This window comes from Ylistrum balloti, unplaced genomic scaffold, assembly GCF_031769215.1.
Source record: "Ylistrum balloti isolate Yb309-2 unplaced genomic scaffold, AGI_CSIRO_Ybal_v1 Utg369598, whole genome shotgun sequence".
Classification (NCBI taxonomy): Eukaryota; Metazoa; Mollusca; class Bivalvia; order Pectinida; family Pectinidae; genus Ylistrum; species Ylistrum balloti.
Window position 1 is genome coordinate 659,591 of NW_026781880.1, and position 24,616 is coordinate 684,206.

Consider the following 24,616-nt stretch of genomic DNA (forward strand, 5'->3'; position numbering starts at 1 on the left):
CTTTCTAATTCAATGATCATAGACGAAAAGATTCCTGATCGCTGGATCGCCGCGGAATAGCCTTTGAGATGAAATCGTGATGGTCAATACTCGTCAAAATATGTTGGTTTACTGTTAATTCTTCGAAAAATGTTACACTTGATATCTTGAAAAATTAAAGCAATATACGTTTAAAATAATTTTAAAAAGATACGAAATTAGAAAGGGACTTCTATTGTAATTAGTGTATTTTTAAGACTTTCAATGTAAACATTTTCATCCCGTTTTTATGACAGGATAATCTCTCCGTTCAGATAATCAGTAATAACAAACAGCTCGGACAGATTATATTGTGATAAATGATATAAATGCACTTCAGTCATTATACATAAGCTCATTTATTTGTATCTTTTACCTATGTTTTAACCAGGATTACCTGCTATTACCGTCGTATGACATTTCAGCACGTGTGATAGTAAAGAAAGGGAGACGAGAGTTGGAATATGTCCTTAAAGTATCATAACATTCACGTTGGTTAATTTAACCTTCTGTTACGATTCCGATATGATTTATTTGAATTATATAAGATAAAGTGAATATGTCTAACCAGCGAAGTTTACCAGTGAATACACAGACAATCGATTTACATAGTTAAGAAGGCTAACATCCTGTCGACGTCTAGATTCTGCCTGGATCTACCGTACTATCCTTATACCATAATTGCTACTACTAAACTGTTTGCAGTCAAGGTCTTATCCAATATGTACATTTTCCAAAAAGCACTAAACCTTTATGTGTAGGGATATCTTACACTGTTTGCTTTTATCGTAATTATCATGTGGACAATCGTCTACATGATGGTTATATACCGTAATTACAGTGTACACTAATGGACAAGTGTCTGGTTTGATCATTAATGACGGGCGATAGTTTGATTTTAATACACAGTGATATTATTAAATATGATGTGATACCATCTCACACCACGCGCTCCCTAATGTAATTCATCACTATTTCTTATTCAAGATAAAAAAAAATTCACACGGACTGGTGATAAAAATATTTGTAATATGAGCGTTCCAACGTCAGTTGTCTAAAAAACAGTAAGTGTACAGCGTTCCCATGCCAGCTGTGTGAAGATAGTAAGTGTACAGCGTTCCCATGCCAGCTGTGTGAAGATAGTAAGTGTATAGCGTATCCGCTCAGCTGTGTGAAGATAGTAAGTGTACAGCGTTCCCATGTCAGCTGTGTGAAGATAGTGTGTACAGCGTTCCCATGTCAGCTGTGTGAAGATAGTGTGTACAGCGTTCCCATGTCAGCTGTGTGAAGATAGTGTGTGTACAGCGTTCCCATGTCAGCTGTGTGAAGATAGTGTGTGTACAGCGTTCCCATGTCAGCTGTGTGAAGATAGTGTGTGTACAGCGTTCCCATGCCAGCTGTGTGAAGATAGTGAGTGTACAGCGTACCCGCTCAGCTGTGTGAAGATAGTGTGTGTACAGCGTTCCCATGCCAGCTGTGTGAATATAGTAAGTGTACAGCGTACCCGCTCAGCTGTGTGAAGATAGTAAGTGTACAGCGTTCCCATGTCAGCTGTGTGAAGATAGTGTGTACAGCGTTCCCATGCCAGCTGTGTGAAGATAGTGAGTGTACAGCGTACCCGCTCAGCTGTGTGAAGATAGTAAGTGTACAGCGTTCCCATGTCAGCTGTGTGAAGATAGTGTGTACAGCGTTCCCATGTCAGCTGTGTGAAGATAGTGTGTGTACAGCGTTCCCATGCCAGCTGTGTGAAGATAGTGAGTGTACAGCGTTCCCATGCCAGCTGTGTGAATGTAGTAAGTGTACAGCGTACCCGCTCAGCTGTGTGAAGATAGTGAGTGTACAGCGTTCCCATGTCAGCTTTGTGAAGATAGTAAGTGTACAGCGTATCCGCTCAGCTGTGTGAAGATAGTAAGTGTACAGCGTACCCGCTCAGCTGTGTGAAGATAGTGTGTGTACAGCGTTCCCATGTCAGCTGTGTGAAGATAGTGTGTGTACAGCGTTCCCATGTCAGCTGTGTGAAGATAGTGTGTGTACAGCGTTCCCATGTCAGCTGTGTGAAGATAGTGTGTGTACAGCGTTCCCATGCCAGCTGTGTGAAGATAGTGTGTACAGCGTTCCCATGTCAGCTGTGTGAAGATAGTGTGTGTACAGCGTTCCCATGCCAGCTGTGTGAAGATAGTCAGTGTACAGCGTACCCGCTCAGCTGTGTGAAGATAGTAAGTGTACAGCGTTCCCATGTCAGCTGTGTGAAGATAGTGTGTACAGAGTTCCCATGTCGGCTGTGTGAAGATAGTAAGTGTACAGCGTTCCCATGTCGGCTGTGTGAAGATAGTAAGTGTACAGCGTTCCCATGTCGGCTGTGTGAAGATAGTAAGTGTACAGCGTACCCGCTCAGCTGTGTGAAGATAGTAAGTGTACAGCGTTCCCATGTCAGCTGTGTGAAGATAGTGTGTACAGCGTTCCCATGTCGGCTGTGTGAAGATAGTAAGTGTACAGCGTACCCGCTCAGCTGTGTGAAGATAGTGAGTGTACAGCGTACCCGCTCAGCAGTGTGAAGATAGTGTGTGTGCAGCGTTCCCATGCCAGCTGTGTGAAGATAGTAAGTGTACAGCGTACCCGCTCAGCTGTGTGAAGATAGTAAGTGTACAGCGTACCCGCTCAGCTGTGTGAAGATAGTGTGTGTACAGCGTTCCCATGCCAGCTGTGTGAAGATAGTAAGTGTACAGCGTTCCCATGTCAGCTGTGTGAAGATAGTGTGTGTACAGCGTTCCCATGTCAGCTGTGTGAAGATAGTGTGTGTACAGCGTTCTTATGTCGGCTGTGTGAAGATAGTAAGTGTACAGCGTTCCCATGTCGGCTGTGTGAAGATAGTAAGTGTACAGCGTTCCCATGTCGGCTGTGTGAAGATAGTAAGTGTACAGCGTTCCCGTGCCAGCTGCCTTATCATATACTCAAAATAAACTGATTCCTTCCGGGTTTGGTATTGATGATATGAACAACAAATACCTTGTTTATCTGATCATATGCACAAAAAACTGACACATCACGAATTTTCATGTCGGAAAAATAGTTTGACATGAAATCTCGATCAAAGTGATAAACATTAAAAATTAGGCAGAACCAATTAATTATTTAAAACACATGTTGATTTATTGCTGACAGACAAATTTGTCATTTTAGAGTGGTTTCCATTAATCGCACATGTGTGTAATAAAATGATTGTAGAATTGTATTTAAATGCGATATAAAATGGTTTTATAACTAAGAATGACGGAAGAATGAGCTTCAAAGCATTGTCACAATTCCATTAAATGGTTTTAGATATTCTAAGCCGGTTCAGAAAGGGGATCAGGAACGGTAATATAACTTAACTTTACGTCTTATCGGTAAAAAAGTCAATCTTTTAAGGTCGCACTTCCCTAGTTTTCGATATGAAATTTTTAATTCATAAGTGCAGTTTTCATATTTATGTATTTCTCTGAGATCGCGGATATACCACTGATGTTGTGGTTGTGACTTTGGGGAAAGTGCATTACCCTTATTGTTATATACCATGCGGTGGACCTCCCGCATGACGTTCAGCGAGACAACCACTAACTACTGTGAAACGAGCTTGCTGGCGCTGATGAAAGCGCAACAGAGGGTTGTTACTGTAGAAGAAAACTGGAACATCAGAAAAACCTACATTGTCGGGCTGATAACCTTTACCTTTGTCACGTCCGTTCTGAGAATCAAACCACGGATGTGTTAGTGAAAGTGTTACCACTGCGCCCGATCACTCATGATTGTGTTAAACCCTGTGTACATTTACAAACAATATATATAATATCAAATTAGATGTGTTTTGTCGGTCTAGCCTGGGTTTATTTGTAAATCTGCACATATGGTATTTTCTTTCGATGTAAATATATCTGATATTTTCTGTTACAACAAATAATTCAACATGCCTTATTGATTTGATTTATAAAATGGATCAGATATAGTAGATTGACTTGTCTCTTTATCAGAAATATACTTATTTTATAAAAACTTTTGTGATATTGTGATTATTCTGACAGCTTTTCATCTAAATCTACCAACAGATGCGAGATGTAGTGGATATATTAAAAAAAAACTTCAAAGAAGACAAACTTAAGTTTATTGTGATGTTGCTTCTTAATCTGTTTATTGGTTTGATGTTCTGAAATTACACCACTTAAAATTTGAATGTGACGTTTCCATGAGGTATTCAGAATACGAATTGCTATATAATATCACGTACACTGATGTGATGTGATGAGATGCTTATGTGATTACTCTTAAAACATGTTACTTCCATATGTACACTAGGTCTATCCAAGGAAAAGCGATTGATCCACGCTTTGTTGAAAACCTGTTCATAGCGAGAGTCAATGAGTCCCCTCGGCCTTGTTTAGTTCCGGCCAAGTGCTGAGTATTCAGATGGCTTCCTTGAACGGTCGCAGAGGAAAAATTAATTTCCATATTTTGTATTTTCCACTATTTTGTAATTGTCGCAATGATTGATATGGTTTTGCTGTTATCTGTTGGTGTCTTTTTTTTTTATCTTGAAGTTGTTTCTTGTCCGATGTAGTGAATTTCCTGCCCTTTTTTCTGTTTCAGTGTCTTTCTAGCGCTCACTGAGTCTGGCCCAAATCTCCTTCCAGTTTCTGCAACAGGAGATGCTTCACAGTTCTTGCGTTCGATTTGATGACGCGCTGCCTGACGTTAACCCTTGATGGTTTTCTTTAGAGTGGACCAGGTTATCATAGAGCGCTTTGTGATGTTTCATGGCAGTTGCAATGTGCCGGTTGCGATATCTTCTCTAGCTGAATGAATTCTGATAATCCTTTTATATTGGGAATGACTATTCATTCCGTTTTTATTTCCGTTCATGGCTTTCTTTTTCGGTGTGATCAAAAATATCTATTCAGTAAGTATTGGTAGCATCAAGTACATTTTCCGATACATTTATAAGAGAAGTTTTTGACCGGAATGCAAACAAAAGATCCGTGTTTTAATGTGTTTGATTATAAATTAAAGATTGCATCATACGATGGTCGATTTCCTTGGACGGTAATTGAATTTATCTTAATGCAAATTCAACATGAACTGCATTAAAGCAAATTTGGTCTCATGACAAATTAAATTTATCATTTCCTGAAATGTTCCAGCACAGGACTCGGTCCTTACATTCAACAACTAAATGTTCGCTGGGAACAATGTGCTTCCTGACAGATAAGGACAACTTTCACACATACTTTTGTACAGCTAAAGTCTTTAACTATCCCATTTTTGTTTTTACTATTGTTATTTTTATTCATATATATATATATCTAGGATATTCTTTATTCGGGAATTGATACGTCTACCGATAAACAAACTATTTAACGAGATCACGTGTCTTTATTCAGTATTAATGAATACAATAAGCATATTTTGTTCAGAAAAACCAAGCGCCGGGGAAATCATGTTTAAAATCAACTCACGAAATTAAAGTCTCACCAAAGCGTTTGGTTTTACGGTATTCAAAACAATACCTGCAAGATATTGACTTTTGTCCGTATAAAACAACCTATTATCAGGAATTTGAACTTATTGCACTGACTACTTTCCTTTTTATTTAAAGAGATAGTGAGATTGTATTTACAAAATTTGCCAGTTTATTTAAACTGTCACGTTATTGACGTAAATGCTGACTCGACAGTGTTAGGACGACATTTTAAAGACTCCAATTATACGTAGAAATGCAACATTAAGAATTGAAACCAAATATAACTTAACTCCTCAGCAACGATATGATTGATTATCAAGGCCGTCTACAGTACCAAACACGATAAAATGTGGAGAAATTCGGTTAATAAGAAGTTTATTGTGTTCAAATAAAATAATACTCGTCATGTGTGTAGATCGCTCACAAATCACACAGACGCAACAAAGGAACTTTTGCATATAAAGTAGAAAAAGAAAACAAAATATATCTACACCTCCGCACACTTAAACCTTGCTGTCATTGAGAAATTCCGATTGATCAAAAAGGGGCGTGCTCCCAGCAGAATGCCATTTCTAACGACGTTAGACTGTCAAAACAGTGATGGATCTACTGTATATCTAACATTGTTTCTCTAGTGCTAGTGTCAGAACCCTTTATTTTCATTTTTAAATTTTCATTTAGTAAGGTTTTTAAGGGAAAAGCAAGCAAGGATAGAAAATCTATCTAAACATGAAACAAACCGCTGTTAAAAAATAACAAAAAAAAAAAAAAAATCCCTAACCCTAACCCTATATATCAACACGGGCATTTACGTCGGATACTATGACGTCACGCTTGACAACATGACGTCGCCATTTTGAATTAGGCGACGTGATATTCTAGCATATTGTGATGTCGTCTGGTAGGAATCGCTTTCAAACTGTTTTATACCAAAATCAAATAAGAGAAAATAAGAGAAAACTGGAAATGTACACGTGAGTGGTGAGATGAAAAACGATATTATTTCCTAAATCTACACATATCATCACTTCTACTCAATACCACAGGATTATATTATTAATCTCTCTAGTTCATTAAAAAAGTGATCTGAGACTAATTGGTTGCCAATAGCGAATATATTTGTATATTTATGTCTGAATGTAATTACATAATTTACCTAGAATGTTATAAGTAAGTGTATGACATCTAGAATTATATACAGTAGGATCTGTATGTTTATGTCTGAATGTAATTACATAATTTACCTAGAATGTTATAAGTAAGTGTATGACATCTAGAATTAGATACAGTAGGATCTGTATGTTTATGTCTGAATGTAATTACATAATTTACCTAGAATGTTATAAGTAAGTGTATGACATCTAGAATTAGATACAGTAGGGTCTGTATGTTTATGTCTGAATGTAATTACATAATTCACCTAGAATGTTATAAGTAAGTGTATGACATCTAGAATTAGATACAGTAGGGTCTGTATGTTTATGTCTGAATGTAATTACATAATTTACCTAGAATGTTATAAGTAAGTGTATGACATCTAGAATTAGATACAGTAGGGTCTGTATGTTTATGTCTGAATGTAATTACATAATTCACCTAGAATGTGGTAAGGAATTAGACTCAGTAGACCCAGATAATAATTGTACTACATCATTCAGCTGTTTTTTTCCGCGGTATTGAAGATAAATAATGCACATAAATAGACACGCTGTGTTGTATATGGTAAAATGTAAAAGTAGGAAAACGTCATGCAGTGAAGCCTTGATGATTTGTTCTCGAGACTGACGTGTATGTTTTGAAAGCGTTAAGTGAAGATAGCACGTGATAAATTAATTATAGGATATTAACCCCAAGGTCCAAACCTTGAAAAGATAGAACAATTCTATACCGCTAAAAAAGACGCGGATTTCCGTAAAGTCGCTTTTACCTGAATGAGAAAAAGCCGAGAAATGATGTATATTCTTGGAAACGTTTATTGGGCATTAGTTATAGAATCCGATCAAATCAAATGTTTTAATAAATTTCGGGAACAAGCTATATGAATCGGTCTTTGGTAACTAATTGCATGAAACAGAGACAAAATGACCATCAACTGTGGGAAATCATATGTTGTTTCATACATACCTTATTTGGCTAAAGACCATAATCACATCAGTTATCTAAGGAAAATGATCCGACTTCAAAGAAGTTGATCAGATCAGAGAAGCCAGCTCGAAGCGTGACCAAGGTCAGCAGGAGTTCAGAATCTGTATCATTGATACTGATAAACAAACACAACCCTTATGATAACTGTCACACACAGTGTTGATCGTCTCTGATGATGTTAGAACTTTTCTGAATGCTTGTCGAGGTATGTAAAATCCTCAGGCGTCAACAGGTATTCATTTCTTACTGTTAACTACATGTACAACCTTCTGATTTATATCTCAATAGTAAACACTACTAGGATTTTACACTTCATTTATATATTTTTAATTTTATAATGTGATGATTTTAAAATATCATTTTAGTAAACGAGGAAGTTTTGTTTTCCTTAGAAGTTAATCTAAAGCAATAGTAGTCTTTGTTGTCTTGGTCGACGAATTTGCATCATAATTATAACATTTCTGTGTGGAGAATTACACAAAAATAAATTGTATTCATAGCGTCGAAGCAGCATGGCGGCGAAACGAATTTGTCGTTTCATAATTCACAGCGGCGTGCAGCAGTAGCAAACGACACTTACAGTGTCATAATTCATGGTATTTTGGACCGACGACAAACACTGTAGGGAGTTGTACAGTAGAGGATATAAATTCTACCAATGTCACACCTAGACCTTAAACATAACAGTCTTACCTCTGAACACAAAATATGACTTCCTATGACAAACTCAATTATCTTTATGGGTTTGTGTTTAGCTGCTCTGTCAAACCAATAGATGCTTCGATGAAATATATTTTCACTTAATTTTGAAACATTTCTTTTCCTTTTGACAAACTCATTCCAATGTGATCGCGTCATTCATCAATATTTCAACCACCGATGTCATAACCAACGCAATAATTTAAAACGTCAGCAAATTTCTGGTATTTTTTCGTGAAACATTGATCGTATTTGTTGACTGACTGGTGATCGTACGACAGACCGGTTGCTACAGCTTGTAAGATCAAACGTCTTGTTCCTGTTGTACATCACTGTAATACTTCAGTAGCTATATGAGAATCGGGTATGGTCGCCATATCTCATAGATAACTTCAAGCCGTAACCTTGAGGAGTTCTACTGCTATTGTCGACAGTGGAAATGCCAACTCCGGAAGTGACAGTGATATAGATGCCAGCTGTCTGTATTATAGATTCTGTGTAAATCACACCCTTATTGCTTCAAGCACTTAAACATCGTGATGTTTTCACCATTGAGAAAACAAGCTTATTTCATTTACAATTTAGACTGAACAAGAGCGAACAAAGACGTCTATACGGGTACTAGGCGCTATTTATCTCTAAACATTACCAACACTGTAATACAGAAATAACGTTATCACATAACACATAGCATCATATGGTCGTCAAAAACAGAAGGATGATGGCAAAATAAGTAACATTCCAGATCCAAAGGTTGTGTAATAGAGAAAAACAGTGTAATGTTTATCAAACGTCGCGTTATATATGTGTCGGAAAGATCAATGAAAGTCAACATTGTAGGAAACCTAACTGGAGATCAGTTAGGGTGTTAATAACGAAGGGAAAATCTAGACATTAATTTTAATGTTGTCAATACTGTATGATAATTATTTTCCTGGTAACAATGAAAGGGTTGTTAGTTTTGTGATTTGTTTGTGTATTTGTTTGTTTGTTCGTTTCTGTTTTCGGGGAAGGAATATAATTCATATATATATACAGAAACGAAAAAAAACGCAACTTGGAAAATTGTTATTAATTTTGTATTGAATTTACATAGCTGTATAAAAATCGCGGAAATAAAAGTACACCCTGCCTATCACCCTAGCCAATGTTGAAAATCAACCAGGTGTGACGAGAAACCTATGCACATCCGGCGCGGTAAAAACATCAAAAACCGTGCCTGTACAAACATATGCGTTCTTTTTCATTCAAACCAGTATCAATTTATCACTAACATCGAGACACATCATCGCCAATACTTTTGCAAACAATAATTCCTTTTACAATTATGCCACGGTTATCACAGGTTGATGGAGGACGTGCTATCGCGATGCTTATGGCAGGGAGCACGCAACTTCACGTCGCTCGACACTTCAGAGTCCACAAATCGACTATTAGTCGATTAGTTTCACGTCTTAACGCCACAGGAAGAGTCGATGACCGGCCGAGATCAGGACCTCCACGCGTAACGTCGCGACGTCAAGACCGGGTTGCTAGACTGGCACACTTGCGTAACGGGAGGTTAACGGCTGCTGAAACGGCAAGGAATACGATTGGTAATCATAACCATCGGATTCATCCCCAAACAGTGATCAACAGACTGCGTGAGGCTAATTTGCGTGCAAGGCGACAGTACGTTGGTTTACCATTAACACCGCAACGTCGACCACGTCGTATGCAATGGTTGACGGCACATATGCCCAGACGTTTTCCTATGAGACGTTGGAGGTCCATGCTCTTCACCGATGAATCTCGATTCACGTTATTTCGAGCAGATGGCCGTCAACGTGTGTACCGGCGTCGAGGCGAACGTTTTGCTGACGCCTGTGTTTTGGAGCATGACCGATTTGGGGGTGGATCAGTTATGGTTTGGGCGGGAATCTCCCATGGTTTGAAGACACCTTTGGTGATAGTCAATGGGAATTTAACGGCCGTACGCTATCGGGATGAGATCCTTAGGCCCCATGTTGTGCCGTTTGTTAGGCAGCATCATCTAACCTTGCAGCACGATAACGCGAGACCACACGTTGCAAGAGTCTGTAGAGACTTTCTTGCGACACAGAACATTGTTCCTATAGATTGGCCTCCATATAGCCCCGATTTGTCCCCAATCGAGCATTTGTGGGATGAACTAGACAGAAGAATTCGCAATCGCCGTAACCCCTCAAATACCCTCCCCCAGTTAGCAAATGCACTCGTCCAAGAATGGAATAACATTCCAATACGGACAGTCAATGCCGACATCTCCTTAGTTTGAAGAGATATACAAGAGACCATACTTCTAAAAACTTGATATTATTTATTATTTCTGTAGTCTAGAGACAAGGATCTTATATAACAGTTGACATAACAATGACGCCTAAATGATCGGATCATAGTTTGTCAAAACTATCTGACAGCGATAAGTAAATGATTTCTTCATATCTCGTGTTAACACGGATTAAAATGTGTCAGTAAAAAGGAATTAAAGCAGTGACTTACAATGTGAGCGATCACTTCTGGAGTGGAATTGTTCTTCGGTGAATTAGTCGCTTTAGGAAGGTGAGGCGAATTCTGTAACAGAAGTTATAGAAACAAAATCAACAGCAACACTAAATGGTGAAGAGGAAAGATTAACTATGTAAGATAGACCATAAACATTCATCCCCTTAACAATCACTTTTATGGACTTTACTTATTTCTTGACACAATTTCTACTAAATGTTATATATATATATATATATATATATATATGTGTGTGTGTTTTCTACATGCCCCGCGAGCTAACCTGTTTTTCAGCAATCTTATGTTGTGATGGATGCGAGTTAATTTTGAAACAATAATCAATTATTCACATTAATCGTATGGGTTTTTTTAAAATAAAGTCCTGCCAAAAGACATGATATATTTGTCCTTCTGTATCACGTTATTGAAAGTGGAGCCGAACTAGAGGTGTAATGTACTTAACACTCCTAACAACTAAAGCCAGGTAACGTTCGGGTTACACTTGTCAGACCAACAGTACAGTGACAGGTTTTATTGTTCCACTTCTGACACCATTAACGATAAAGAACCACCTTACAAAGCGATATTATCCCCGCGATACAAAGACATTTACACTGCAAAAGTCCCACGGTTCACTAACGTGCCAAGTATTTCGGAAAAATATTGCCCAGAATGGAAGCAATATCGGCACAACCTACGCACGTACATATACGGAAAGAAGAAACTGTGTGCCCTGATTTTCGTTTTTCACAGATCGTTCAAAGTGTGTAAGGATCCTGTAAATTTTCCTTTCTATTTGATTCTGAAAAACTTCCTTTCGTTACGCTTCAATGGTCGTTTATACGTAGTATTCTATGCTCTGTATCAGAACATGTGCTTTCCAGGAGAGAATTTTGGCGGGAACATGTAATGTGTCTGCGAAAATGAACGTTTGCTTGTTGTTGGTACGCTTATGGTCGGTATATGCGGCAGGACATTTTGGGGTCCACGTCAATACATACTTAAAGGGATCTGTTTTAGCAGACATTTTGGGGTCCACGTCAATACATACTTAAAGGGATCTGTTTTAGCAGACATTTTGGGGTCCACGTCAATACATACTTAAAGGGATCTGTTTTAGCAGACATTTTGGGGTCCACGTCAATACATGCTTAAAGGGATCTGTTTTAGCAGACATTTTGGGGTCCACGTCAATACATGCTTAAAGGGATCTGTTTTAGCAGACATTTTGGGGTCCACGTCAATACATGCTTAAAGGGATGTGTTTTAGCAGACATTTTGGGGTCCACGTCAATACATGCTTAAAGGGATCTGTTTTAGCAGACATTTTGGGGTCCACGTCAATACATGCTTAAAGGGATCTGTTTTAGCAGACATTCTGGGGTCCACGTCAATACATGCTTAAAGGGATCTGTTTTAGCAGACATTTTGGGGTCCACGTCAATACATACTTAAAGGGATCTGTTTTAGCAGACATTTTGGGGTCCACGTCAATACATGCTTAAAGGGATCTGTTTTAGCAGACATTTTGGGGTCCACGTCAATACATGCTTAAAGGGATCTGTTTTAGCAGACATTTTGGGGTCCACGTCAATACATGCTTAAAGGGATGTGTTTTAGCAGACATTTTGGGGTCCACGTCAATACATGCTTAAAGGGATGTGTTTTAGCAGACATTTTGGGGTCCACGTCAATACATGCTTAAAGGGATCTGTTTTAGCAGACATTTTGGGGTCCACGTCAATACATGCTTAAAGGGATCTGTTTTAGCAGAGATTTTGGGGTCCACGTCAATACATGCTTAAAGGGATGTGTTTTAGCAGACATTTTGGGGTCCACGTCAATACATGCTTAAAGGGATCTGTTTTAGCAGACATTTTGGGGTCCACGTCAATACATACTTAAAGGGATCTGTTTTAGCAGACATTTTGGGGTCCACGTCAATACATACTTAAAGGGATCTGTTTTAGCAGACATTTTGGGGTCCACGTCAATACATGCTTAAAGGGATCTGTTTTAGCAGACATTTTGGGGTCCACGTCAATACATGCTTAAAGGGATCTGTTTTAGCAGAGATTTTGGGGTCCACGTCAATACATGCTTAAAGGGATCTGTTTTAGCAGACATTTTGGGGTCCACGTCAATACATGCTTAAAGGGATCTGTTTTAGCAGACATTTTGGGGTCCACGTCAATACATGCTTAAAGGGATCTGTTTTAGCAGACATTTTGGGTCCACGTCAATACATACTTAAAGGGATCTGTTTTAGCAGACATTTTGGGGTCCACGTCAATACATGCTTAAAGGGATCTGTTTTAGCAGACGAACACATTCCGCGATCGCCAAAGTACAGAACGGCCGCTTGTGACGTCACGTCGTCAAGGTACGTATACACAGACGTCGCGTTTACTTCATCGGGTCCAGTTCTCTTTGTGATCTACAAGAAACATTCCAGATCTTAGTCGAAGAAGTTCCAGAACCGTATGAAACTGATAGCGAGAGACCAACATCCGGCTGCGACGTCCAGCTATTGTCCATTTTTTTTTTCTCCAGCATAACAGACTTGCGAGATTAGCATGGTGCAGGAGTCACCAACGGGGCTTTTCTGAAGTGTTATTCTCAGATATGTCCCGATTTCACCTTGGTGAGAAAACACATGTAATAACAGTTATTTTCGGGTTTATTCAGAGTGCGGTTGAGGGGCATTCGATTGTCATGGAGGACAACATGACCAGTTGGCACTACCGTGACGAAATTATACGTCATCACACACTTCATTCTAACGTAACATTATCAACGTATTGTTGGATCATATCTACAGCAGCAGAACATCACCTTGGTACCTTGGTATGCTGTATCACCAGATTTTTCTCCAATTGAGAATATTTGGGAACCAAATCCTACTGCGAAGTTGGGCACACCAACGTTCACTGTGATTGGAGCAACGGATTGTCTGATTCACCGTGTCAATATCGAAGATTATACATTGTAAAGGAGGATTTACTAAAAATGTTTATATATCATTTTGCGTTAGAACTTATATATTAAAAAGTCGAAATACACAGTTTTCGTTTATCTAGTGGCATAGAATTTTTTTCATAGCTCAAATATGAAAGTACGCTGTAAGTTTGTTTTTTCAGAGACGGCATTATAAACTTAACTTAATGAAAATACAAACCAGTCAACAAAATCGTAATTCAAAGCAACACTTGAAGCTTGTGGTTATAAAACGGCGAAGGCCACGCAATCAAATTTCGGCCCATACTTAACCAGTGTTATGGGTATCGTCAATGCCTCACGACTGTTCATGAGTGTTCAAGGCCAATCTTAAAAGAAAGACTGGAACTTCCACCTCACTGACTTAATGTGATGGTGTTGTCGAGAGCTTTGTATTGACCTTTACTACCTAGGTTCGCCTAGAAGCAGGTACATGTGAAGGTTTGAGCAGTCCCGACGGTACTGTTACTGGCTGTAATGTCATTTGATGATCTGTTGACGAGGACAAAGTCGTGATTAGTTAAGGAGAAATATAGGTTGATCGGTATCCCCTACTGCTAACGGAATATATTTGAAGAGTGATGAATAACGGACCTAAAAATTCTGAAATGCCTAACCTTAAAAATAGAAAGACAGTTATCTTATTTTTTAAGAAGTAATGAGAACCTAGAGTGTTAGAAGAATTTAGACTTTGGCCAAAATCAAGAGAATTATCGTACACAGTAGGGCTCCTATCACAACAACTATAGTTACCTAATACAGGCATTAGGCCCCGACCATTAGGATAGAACTGTAATACAATTGTCACGACGGAACAACTCACAGTATCGCGGGTGTTACTTCCACAATACACACAACATAAACAGATCACACCACACAGTAAATTTTAGCTACAAAACATAACAAAACCATTGCTAGAAATTGTTAAACAAAGTTATATCCAAACTAAACTTGATTTCGTTTTGTAAGAAAAAACTTATTAAAGTATTGTTTTAACGCACAAAAAGAAAGCTTTATTTCTTATAAATTTCCGTATTATTATTGATATTATAGAGACAATGAAATTAAAATCTCAATTTATTTTATATAAATATTTGTATCTTCTTAAATACAACTGTTACATGTTTGAGTCGTCGACACAACACACGGCACTGGTCAGATATTAACAGGGTGCATTTGCGTCTTTGTCTGGAACAGTATGTGATGACAAGAAATAGGCGAGACTTTGACAACATTGCACAGGGGATCTTTGACGATAGTCTACGAGTAAGTTCGTGGCGACACCATATGTATCGGGGTAAATTTTCACTGAACACGATGAGTGATGTTTTGACGAGACTGGATGGGTGAGATATGACCACACTGTATGGGTTAGTTTGTGACGACACTCAATCGCTGCGCTTTTGACAAATTTTATAGGTAATTTTTTACCGACAGTCTACAGGTGAGTTTATGACATTTTTTAGATGAGACTATGACGGCACGTTTAGTTTATGTTGACTCTTGGGTTAGTTGTGACGACACAAACCCTGGTAGAGTTTATAACTACACGTATGTTCATGGCGACATTTTATTTACACAATATATTGGTGAGGTTTAATGACAATCTATGGGTTACTTTTTGACACAGTACATTGGTGAGGTTTGATGACAGTCTATGGGTTAGTTTTTGACACAGTACATTGGTGAGGTTTAATGGCAATCTATGGGTTAGTTTTAGACAAAGTATATTGGTGAGGTTTAATGGCAATCTATGGGTTAGTTTTTGACAAAGTATATTGGTGAGGTTTAATGGCAATCTATGGGTTAGTTTTTGACACACTATATTGGTGAGGTTTAATGACAATCTATGGGTTATTTTTTTACACACTATATTGGTGAGGTTTGATGACTGTCTATGGGTTAGTTTTTGACACAGTACATTGGTGAGGTTTGATGACAATCTATGGGTTAGTTTTTGACACACTATATTGGTGAGGTTTAATGACAATCTATGGGTTAGTTTTTGACACAGTATATTGGTGAGGTTTGATGACTGTCTATGGGTTAGTTTTTGACACAGTATATTGGTGAGGTTTAATGGCAATCTATGGGTTAGTTTTTGACAAAGTATATTGGTGAGGTTTAATGACAATCTATGGTTGAATTTTGACACAGTACATTGGTGAGGTTTGATGACAATCTATGGTTGAATTTTGACACAGTACATTGGTGAGGTTTGATGACAATCTATGGTTGAATTTTGACACGTTAAATATGTGATTTTGTCGATACTCTATGGGTAATTTTGACGTAATATTAATGTGTTTCGAGGACAATATGAGTTATTGACATATTATATTGATGGGTTTGACGACACTCTATGGCTGAATTCGTGATGATACTATCAGAAAATAATCAGTTTGTTTAAGTACGGACGCTGTACAGACACACAGAACAATAGAGATATATCTACTAATCCTACCCTGTACAGACACACAGAACAATAGAGATATATCTACTAATCCTACCCTATACAGACACACAGAACAATAGAGATATATCTACTAATCCTACCCTGTACAGACACACAGAACAATAGAGATATATCTACTAATCCTACCCTATACAGACACACAGAACAATAGAGATATATCTACTAATCAATAGAGATATATCTACTAATCCTACCCTGTACAGACACACAGAGTACAGACACACAATAGAGATATATCTACTAATCCTACTCTGTACAGACACACAGAACAATAGAGATATATCTACTAATCCTATCCTGTACAGACACAGAACAATAGAGATATTTCTACTAATCCTACCCTCTACAGACACACAGAACAATAGAGATATATCTACTAATCCTACCCTGTACAGACACACAGAACAATAGAGATATATCTACTAATCCTATACAGACACACAGAACCTATCCCCTGTACAGACACACAGAACAATAGACACACAGATATATCTACTAATCCTATCCTGTACAGACACACAGAACAATAGAGATATATCTACTAATCCTACCCTGTACAGACACACAGAACAATAGAGATATATCTACTTATCCTACCCTGTACAAACACACAGATCTATAGAGATATATCTACTAATCCTACCCTGTACAGACACACAGAACAATAGAGATATATCTACTAATCCTACCCTGTACAGACACACAGAACAATAGAGATATATCTACTAATCCTACCCTGTACAGACACACAGAACAATAGAGATATATCTATATCCTAGACACACTATAGAGATTATCCTACCCTGTACAGACACACAGAACAATAGAGATATATCTACTAATCCTACCCTGTACAGACACACAGAACAATAGAGATATATCTACTAATCCTACCCTGTACAGACACACAGAACAATAGAGATATATCTACTAATCCTATCCTGTACAGACACACAGAACAATAGAGATATATCTACTAATCCTACCCTGTACAGACACACAGAACAATAGAGATATATCTACTAATCCTACCCTGTACAGACACACAGAACAATAGAGATATATCTACTAATCCTACCCTGTACAGACACACAGAACAATAGAGATATATCTACTAATCCTACCCTGTACAGACACACAGAACAATAGAGACATATCTACTAATCCTATCCTGTACAGACACACAGAACAATAGAGACATATCTACTAATCCTACCCTGTACAGACACACAGAACAATAGAGATATATCTACTAATCCTACCCTGTACAGACACACAGAACAATAGAGATATATCTACTAATCCTACCCTGTACAGACACACAGAACAATAGAGATATATCTACTAATCCTACCCTGTACAGACACACAGAACAATAGAGATATATCAATACAGACACACAGATATATACTAATCCTACCCTGTACAGACACACAGAAAAATAGAGATATATCTACTAATCCTACCCTGTACAGACACACAGAACAATAGAGATATATCTACTAATCCTATCCTGTACAGACACACAGAACAATAGAGATATATCTACTAATCCTACCCTGTACAGACACACAGAACTATAGAGATATATCTACTAATCCTACCCTGTACAGACACACAGAAAAATAGAGATATATCTACTAATCCTACCCTGTACAGACACACAGAACAATAGAGATATATCTACTAATCCTACCCTGTACAGACACACAGAACTATAGAGATATATCTACTAATCCTACCCTGTACAGACACACAGAACAATAGAGATATATCTACTAATCCTACCCTGTACAGACACACAGAACAATAGAGATATATCTACTAATCCTACCAAAAAGGTGTTAGCTATTCCCGACAGGTCCGACAGCGACACTCCCTGGTGTATATACACTGCACAAATTGTTCAGATCTTTGCGTGTTACAAACACATAACTGTTGGTAGTATACAGCCAGAATGTTAACTTGTACGTATTAAAGATGATTTAGCCTGATTAAAGTTCCGCCTTTGTATTAACATTTAATTTCACTAGTATACACCCAATATCAATCTTCATTGTCGGAATGTTTCTTGTACAAGGCATAGTCTGACTTTTACCAAAATGGCTAACAGGAGCCAGACTTTTTATCATTGACTTAATGTTAACGAACATGCAACGCTATAACACAGAAGGAAATTGACATCGTGGTTGTTATTGGGAATTATACAACGTACAGAGAAAATGTAACTTTACTTATTTAATACCAATAAAGGCAAAATAGAGAAAACAGCAGAATCAAAACAGCAACGCACGCAACAACAGCAACACAAACAACAAAGGCAAAACATAGCAACTCACGCAACAACAGCAACACAAACAACAAAGGCAAAAACACACTAGGGTTACAACTCGGGTAAAAATACTAACAACTGCAACAAAACCAGTGTAAAAACATTAACAACTTCAGTGACAACAAACAGGGTAAAACCTCTAGCAACGTAACCAACAGAAGCAGCAAGCAACAAATATATTAAAAACACTAGCAACTCCAGCATCAACAGCAGCAATAACTAGCAAGAGAAAAAAAGGAAATAGCCATAACAGTAGCGGCAAAAGGAACAAACATCAGTAGCAACAGCAGTAGGAACAACAAAAACAGTAGCAACAGCAGTAGAAACACCAAAAACAGTAGCAACAGCAGTAGAAACAACAAAAACAATAGCAACAGCAGTAGAAACAACAAAAACAGTAGCTACACAAGTAGAAACAACAAAAACAGTAGCAACACAAGTAGAAACAACAAAAACAGTAGCAACACAAGTAGAAACAACAAAAACAGTAGCAACAGCAGTAGAAACAACAAAAACAGTAGCTACACAAGCAGAAACAACAAAAATAGTAGCAACACAAGTAGAAACAACAAAAACAGTAGCAACAGCAGTGGAAACAACAAATACAGTAGCAACAGCAGTAGAAACAACAAAAACCGTAGCAACAGCAGTAGAAACAACAAAAACAGTAGCAACAGCAGTAGGTAACAATAAAAACAGTAGCAACATCAGTAGAAACAACAAAAACAGTAGCAACACAAGTAGAAACAACAAAAACAGTAGCAACACAAGTAGAAACAACAAAAACAGCAGCAACCGCAGTAGGTAACAACAAAAAGAGTAGCAACAGCAGTAGGTAACAACAAAAAAAGTAGCAACAGCAGTAGGTAACAACAAAAACAGTAGCAACACAAATGGAAACAACAAATACAGTAGCAACAGAAGTAGAAACAGCAAAAACAGTAGCAACAGCAGTAGAAACAACAAAAACAGCAGCAACAGCAGTAGAAACAACAAAAACAGTAGCAACATCAGTAGGTAACAACAAAAACAGTAGCAACATCAGTAGAAACAACAAAAACAGTAGCAACATCAGTGGAAACAACAAAAACAGTAGCAACAGCAGTGGAAACAACAAATACAGTAGCAACAGCAGTAGAAACAACAAAAATAGCAGCAACAGCAGTAGGTAACAACAAAAACAGTAGCAACATCAGTAGAAACAACAAAAATAGCAGCAACAGCAGTAGGTAACAACAAAAACAGTAGCAACATCAGTAGAAACAACAAATACAGTAGCAACACAAGTAGAAACAACAAATACAGTAGCAACAGCAGTAGGTAACAACAAAAACAGTAGCAACTGCAGTAGCGGGGAAAATAGTAAAAAAACGCAACGTCAAGATCAGAGACAGCGATAGTACCGACAGAAACAATGTCCTTTTATAACTGGAAAATTCAGTGTATAACCAGCTATATGAATGTCCCCGTACAGCATAGTGTGATGTAAAGTCACACTGACTCGCGCTACTGGTATGTCCGTTATTGTTAAGTATGTAAATACTTTACGGGAGTCCTTATGGAGATCTAAAGTTTAGCGGCAGGATTAAAATACATGTAATTTGATTACATTTTCTCATGTCTCGCATCATATTTCCACCGACCATTTTATAGGGTGTGAGGGAGTACATATCGGAGAACCGTTGTGAACGGTGGAGTTTTTTTTTTATACTTATATTTATATCCTTTATACAATTATACTGGTTGTGTCTGTCCAATATGTACGTATTTTAACATAGAAAGCAAACTTAAAATTTTGCTGAAACGAGATCGCTTGATATTATCTTGTTAAGTATTCCGATTAACAATTACCGGAGGCTTTCGGTTACAATGTGGGCATGACGTCACGTAATGAATCACTCTTACAGCAATACGAAAACAGTCTTATATATGTGTAATTATTAATTAATAACATATTGTGATTAGTTCACTCATTTTTACTAAAGGAGTGAAGAAAGTTTAGGAAAGTAAGCATTATATCTCGTACTTTTTATATCACATACGTGTGATTTTCTAAGAGGTGTCGGTATCATTCAGATGTAAATATACCTGAAGTCCCGATATATTCCGATATATATTCTTCTCTTGTGGTCATAATGACGACAAGGTAAACAATGTATATTGAAATGTCGGTATCATTTAGATGGAAAGGGTGTACATTAAAAGATGCATGGTTTGGATAGAATCTGGTGTGACAAACAACAAGTACAGATAGAATCAGAGCGTTAGAGCGAGTCTTAGCACTACCCGGAGAAAACAGTACAAAAGTTATTGTATTTACACTGAGGCAAACACTTCCTTACACGACGAAAATATCGACCTTAGAACATGAAAATCAAGTAAATTCAAGTCAGTTGTATGATTGAATAGGGTACTGACCAAAGAACGTCTACAGACTGTGTTAAAGGTGAGACCTTACACAACATTATTGGTCCCGGTTGACCAGCTGTAGTTCAGATCTGTCACCCGTTGAGCAGGGTTAGAACCCGATCTACGGTACCGAGCTCACACATGTGGACACTTTTGTCGGAGTAACCGACATTATTTCACTGTGAACCATAAAAAAGTCGACACAGTCTTTCTTTATAAAGAGGACCTCGGTTTTGAGTGTCAGACACAGCGGACAGACAAGATAATTGAGTCATTTGACCCGGCACTACCAACATTTTCCTAAAAAGTAACTAGGTACAACCGAAATAAAAATTTCCGATATACCTCATTAAAATATATCTATGATTGCGCGCTAGATAGTGATAAATTTCATTTCTCAAAAACTATAGAATGATAAGCGGAAATATTGAAACTAGTCAAAAAAGCTGAAAATTTGAATGTTGCAATGGAGCATTTTAAATTTTTCTGTACACACAAAAGAAATTTTTAAAAATGTACCGTAAATAATAGCCATCTCATCCAAAATAGCCTACGTTGCATATAAATTCAGAGTAGGGAGTGAGTATTCACAATCGGCATCAAACATAGGCCATCAAATATTAAAATCTGCAGCAAAATTCAAAATACTATTAGGCCTGAGAGATCTACAGTAAAGTGAGCGTGTAAATTCCCCGGGGTGGTATAACATAGACACAGAGGAGATCATCGGCTGACTAATCATCACAGAGAAAACATCCATGGAAGCCTTCGATCGCAATACGACATCTGAAGCAGGAAGTTATACACAAAAACCTGGGAGAGAGCACCATTAGCAGCAGTTGTCAGGAGTTGAGTAAATCGGAGAAAAAATATAAATATATAAATTAATTAATGGAAGCATGCAAGCGATCTTTCTGTGGTAGGCAAAATCACTGAATTACCTCTGCGCCAACCACCAAGGTGAAGGTCAGTCTGGACTCGCGTTATTATACGCTACAGCCACATTACCTTTATTTCTTCAGCCTTAAACTAACCACCGGAAATGACGGTGTGGCAGCATATACTAAGAACCATGTTATTTCGAGCAGTTCCAATTTACGTTATTTTCATTGCAATAAAATCGATGTTTTTTCGCCATGTATATGAAAAACGTATGTCATTTGTTGTATTCTTATGGTAAAACCACAAAAAATAGCTTTCGAAAAAAACTTCAATAAACCCACAAAGAATATACCGACATGTCATCAGGGTCATAATTCAAACTCCAATGATACGAAACTTGGGCAAAATATGAACGAAAGAAAGATTTACACGAATAATCATGGAGGAGTACAAGGGGAATAAGACCTAGAGTTCCGGAAGTGTAAGCGTCAGTAGTAACGTAGTGTTAGGGTAGAGGGACATTAGTACTATTCAATAAATGACGTTTACTGTTAGAGCAACATAATACCACATATATGGTTCGGTATCTTGATCAATGTATCAATGTGGACACTAGCTAACATCTCTATGAACGTTTCTAATAACACGTAACACTAAACTACTTCCGGTCATCCTCGAAATTTAGAATGCACAAACATAAGATTGGTTGATAAATGAAATAACAAATAACTCAGTAACACTTTGTCACCATAGTACTTGAATTATCAGTATTAGTCCTAAATCTACCACATCACGTGTACCGGCACACGAGGTTACGGAACCACAAGGAAATTGGGAAAGCAAATGTTACACTTAGGCTAAAGAGCTTTATTGTCGATGTATTTTATCATATAGGTTCAGTAATGTTCAGTTATTATGTGTACGTTCTTGCTTTACAGAAATTTAAATGTTTTAGACATTTTCACAATCACCTTTATATATATTTTCTTATTGTTATAAGATTACTTATATATCAATGTATCACTTCATATAGAAATACTTCTTGTCTTGATCAATCCACCGGTTCATAATGCAATTTTTTTTTTTTTTTTTTTTTTGGGGGGGGGGGGGGGGGGGTGGTTTTGTTTTGTGTCTATTTTGTTTGTTTGGTGTTTTTTCGATGTTTATTAATGATAATTTTTGTACATTTGTTTTGTTTGATAACTAATAATTGACATCCTGATCATTGTCTATATTTGTATATATTTATAGATTTGTAAGATAATTCATCAGGTTTTAGTAAGTCCCGGTTTGGCTTTATGAACAAGAGGAATTGTATGATATTGTCCCCTTTCGTTTCTGCAAAACCGTCGCGAAAATCCCATCTACAAAATCTTTCAAGTATGTTGAAAATGGGTCATTATTTAAACTATCGCAATAGTTCATTGGTCAGTATCAAAAGACTCGAGGTTCAGGGTTTGATTCCTACAGTAGACGATGTACATCTCTTTGGAAGTTTAGGTAATGAACCGCTCTGTACTGCCGGTGGAGTATTCAAGGATAAGACAGTTTGTCCCATTTCCTCTGGAAGACACGCGACAGGCCTCCTGCACGCTGTTCACTGAGGTAACCACCGGTCACTACAAGGTGACATCTCACTTACAAATTGACCGTGGACTTCACGTGGTGATAGACGAAATAAATAAACAATTTCAAACAATCACAAATTAGCAGTAATAATATGTGGAGGATGCGAAGTCAACATCCATTAAACTCTTGTTAGAATCACCGACCTTACAGTGCACCGGACAGTTACATAACTAACATGATATTAATGAAAACAATATCGTATTGTGCATATAATTATAAAATAAATTCTATAAGTATATTTTGTAGTACTCCAGGCAGACTTACCGAGAATGTGCACGTAATCCGTGTAGGTCTCTATCGCCTATATTGAGATCTTAGCCAGTCACGCAGATGTAGCTAAATATAGTTTATATTATTGCAGATTTCCGGTCCAACATGACACAACTAATGTGGCTTATACACTCCAGATACACTTTTGACACTTAAAGTAAAATCCATCACTCTTGATAAACCGACAGCGGCCCCAGTCTCCAGCCACACTTCTCCTGTACAGGATTTCGTGCGATACAAATAGAAACCCTACATGTTATCTAGTGTATACTAATTTAACTCTAAGTAAACAAAAAAAAAAAAAAAAACGAAATGTCATTTGCTTCCTTCCCTCATTATATCACCATCTATACCCACGTGTCCATTTGGCAATATAACAGCTGAAATAGTTCGTGTGTTGTAAAATGATATTCTTGAATATGGAAGTTCGGGTGAAAATCTCCCACTATGCCGAATGATTCTGGAGAGGTTTGGATATGTTTTAATTATCAAATAAAGTAATCGCTATTTCTTGAGAAGAACTTTAGGAATATTCCTCAAACTTGATGTGTGTGTTCTCCAATGATCCTAGTTGTGCCCATTTGAATTATTTAACATTTTCAAATAAAAATATTGATACACGAAGTTTTTTCTTTATGTATTTAATGATTGGTGTTAGAAACATATCGACTTCGCCGCTTACTGTTGTTGTCCTACCGTGATGATGGGCGGTGTTACAGTAGTTGGTGTGCCATTGATGCTTTGC

General features: G+C 37.6%; 1 protein-coding gene across 1 annotated transcript in view; it reads right to left on the reverse strand.

Annotated features, from left to right (window-relative positions):
* The window catches only part of LOC132545550 (calcitonin gene-related peptide type 1 receptor-like), a 109,483-nt gene extending 85,541 nt beyond the window's left edge, over positions 1-23,942 (reverse strand). Inside the window, exons 1-2 of the mRNA XM_060209246.1 lie at positions 23,866-23,942; positions 10,874-10,945 (exon numbers count right to left, since the gene is read on the reverse strand). The gene's annotated coding sequence lies outside the window, so the exon portion shown is untranslated. The remainder of the gene's footprint in view (positions 1-10,873; positions 10,946-23,865) is intronic.
* Positions 23,943-24,616: the final 674 nt, after the last annotated feature.